At 36.3% G+C, this 3,492-nt stretch overlaps 1 long non-coding RNA gene across 1 annotated transcript in view; it reads right to left on the bottom strand.

Annotated features, from left to right (window-relative positions):
• Window positions 1–2,685: 2,685 nt before the first annotated feature.
• LOC126989482 (uncharacterized) overlaps window positions 2,686–3,492 on the bottom strand; it is a 4,234-nt gene continuing 3,427 nt past the window's right edge. Inside the window, exon 3 of the long non-coding RNA XR_007743324.1 lies at window positions 2,686–3,492. This exon is cut by the window's right edge and continues 414 nt beyond it. This is a non-coding gene — a long non-coding RNA (uncharacterized LOC126989482).

Consider the following 3,492-nt stretch of genomic DNA (forward strand, 5'->3'; position numbering starts at 1 on the left):
CTCACACACACACACACACACACGGGAACGGGAGAAGCAACTGATCAAAGAGAATGAAGAGTTGAAGGGAAAAGTGGCAGAATATGAAAAGTCGATGAAAGATGGACTGGGAGAGGTTATAAAGGAAAATGAAAGTTTAAAGAAATTAGTCACCCAGGAGGAGAAAAGAGTCAGGGAGGAGGTATTGGGTGAAATGAAGACCTGGAAAGTGGAGAGTGAGAAAGCAAACGTGAATCTTAGAGAGGTAATCCAGCAACAAATGAAAGAAGATAAGGAAGATGTAGAAAAGGAAGTGGTCAAGGTAATAAAGAAAAATGAAGAACTAGTCAGGGAAGTTGCAGACAAGAAGAAGAGTGTGATAGTATTTGGCTTGAAGGAAAAGACGATCACATATAAGCCCAAAAGAGATAAAGAGGAATTGAAATCAATTAAGGACCTACTAAAAAATTTAAATGATGACGAGCAACAAAGTATTGAGGAAGAGGTGGAGGAAATCCACAGGATGGGTCCTTACACAGAAGGAAAGACCAGGCCAATAAAAATAAAGTTAAGATCACAGAAGGCGGCTGAGGATATTTTGTACAGAACAACTAAATTAAAGGAAACAGAAGATTGCAAGGATATATACATAAAGAAAAATAGAAATGAAGAAGAAAGAAGGAAATGGAACGAACTACTAGCAGAGGCAAAGGAGAAGAATAATGAAAGATCTGTGGAAGAAAAGGAGATATTTTTTTGGAGAATAGTAGGGGACCGAGTCAGAAAGTGGTACACAAGAGAGAGGATAAAGAAGAACGAAAGTTAGAAAAGATAGATAAGAGTAAATGTTTAAGAGTGATGTATACAAACGTAGATGGATTAATAACTAGTAAATTGGAACTGCAAGATTTCATAAAGGAGAAAGAACCAATGATCGTATGCTTAACGGAAACCAAACTGAACGAAGCTATTAAATTAGAGATAAATAAAAACTATGATATATGGAGGAAAGATAGAATGGGCAAAGGGGGAGGTGGAGTGATGATAATGACAAAAAAGGAGTTAACAGTGAAAGTGGTAGAATACGGTGAAGGTAAAGCTGAAATTGCGAAAGTAAATGTAGAAACCAAAAACAAGGAAAGGTTGACAATTATAACCACATATGTACCACCCAGAACAAACTCGTGGTGTAAGGAAGAGCACGACACTATGATCAATGACACTATACGGAGTTTAAGCAAAATGCTAAAGGAAGACAAAAAAGTTATGCTAGTTGGTGACTTCAATTGTAAAGAGATTGACTGGGAGACATTCGAGAGTAATAGTGGAGATAACGCATGGGGAGATAGATTCCTAAGATTGATGATGGAGAATCTTATGATACAAAGAGTGAATGAACATACAAGATATAGAAGTGACGATGAACCGGCAAGACTGGACCTAGTACTAACAAAAGGAATATACATCAAGGATGAACTAAGGTATGGATGTCCACTGGGCAAGAGTGATCATGTAACCATAGAGATTGATACAGAAGTGGAGGTTACTAAAGAGGACGAATCCTACAAATCAAACAGGCTAAACTATATTAAGACAGACATGGAAAACCTTCGGAAGTTTTACAAGAAAGTGGAATGGGATGAGTTACTGAGAAAAAATAAAGTACAAGAAAAGTATGATATCTTTATGGAAGCCTATAACACTGGTGTCAAAAATATGTACCCGTATATAGACCCAAAGTTAAGGGTAGGAAGGACTGGTTTAATGCCAAATGTGCAAACGCAAAAGAAAAAGGGACAAAGCATGGAAAAGACTAAAAAGAAGGAAGAATCAAAGAAACAAAGAAGACTTCAGAATGGCGAGAAATGAATATGTGAAAATAAGGAAAGAAGAAGAAAAGGGATATGAGAAGGATATTGTGAAAAATGCAAAGAACAGCCCAAGTTGTTTTACAGATTTATAAATGGGAAGACTAAACCGAAAGAAACAATAGAAAGAATGAGAGTATGGAATGTGGAAGTCAATGACCCTAAAGGTATGGCAGAGTTATTAAATAGAAAATTCCAGCAAGTCTTTACCAAAGAAACAATCTTTATTGCGCCACAAGAGAATAAAATAGAAGTTCATATGGAAGAGATTATGGTAAACAAAGAAGAGATCCATAAATTACTGGGAGAACTAGAAGAGGGAAAAGCAGTAGGACCGGATGGAGTTTCTGGGTATATTTTAAAAAAATGTAGAGATGAATTAATTGTTCCAATATACGACATCATTAGATGTTCAGTAGCAACAGGTACGGTGCCCAATGAGTGGAGAAGGGCTGAAGTGGTCCCCATATATAAAAGTGGAAGGAAAGATGAACCTTCAAACTACAGACCCATATCCCTGACAAGTGTTTTGTGCAAAATATGTGAGAAAATAATAAAGAAGCAGTGGACTAAATTTCTAGAAGAGCATAAGTTAATTACCAGCAAACAATATGGATTTCAAAAGGGCCGATCATGTGTTACAAACTTACTCAGTTTTTACTCAAGAGTGACAGACAGAACTCAGGAAAGGGATGGATGGGTTGATTGTATTTATCTAGATTTGAAAAAGGCCTTTGACAAAGTTCCACATACAAGACTATTATGGAAACTGGAAAATAAAGGAGGATTGAAAGGAAATATGAAAAATGGATGGCAACCTACCTAATGGGAAGGAGATGAGAACTGTGGTCAAGGACATAAAATCAGAATGGAGAAATGTAGAAAGCGGAGTACCACAGGGTTCAGTATTAGCACCGATAATCTTCCTGGTATATGTAAATGACATGGCTGAAGGAGTTAATAGCTACATAAACCTGTTTGCTGATGACGCTAAATTACAAAAACATATAAGAAACAAAGAAGATTGTGAAATATTGCAAAAAGACCTATACAAAATTTGGAAATGGAGTATGGATTGGGAGATGGAATTTAATGTGAAACAATGTAATGTTATGGAAATGGGTAAAAGTGAAACAAGACCAATCTGGATATACAAAATGGGAAATGGTGAAACATTAAAAAAAGTGCATGAAGAGAGAGACCTGGGAGTAGTGATGAGGGATGATAATCAACCAGAGAGTCATATAAATCGGATCTTTAGAGACACATATAACTTGGTGAGAAATATTGGAGTAGCATTTAGCTACATGGACAAGGACATGATGAGAAGGCTAATCACTACCATGATTAGACCAAAATTAGAATATGCAGAGGTAGTGTGGTCCCCCCATAAGAAGAAGCATATAAAGAAACTAGAAAGAATACAGAGGATGGCATCAAAAATGGTCCCAGAGTTGGAGGGATTAATATACGAGGAAAGATTAAAGGAAATGAACTTAACAACACTGGAACAAAGAAGAGAAAGGGGAGACCTAATCCAAATTTATAAATTATTAAACAAAATAGATGAAGTAGATAATGAAGAACTGCTACTAACAGAAGGAAACATAAGCAGAAATACAAGAGGACACAGTAAAAAATTGAG

Source organism: Eriocheir sinensis, unplaced genomic scaffold (assembly GCF_024679095.1).
Source record: "Eriocheir sinensis breed Jianghai 21 unplaced genomic scaffold, ASM2467909v1 Scaffold1189, whole genome shotgun sequence".
Lineage (NCBI taxonomy): Eukaryota > Metazoa > Arthropoda > Malacostraca > Decapoda > Varunidae > Eriocheir > Eriocheir sinensis.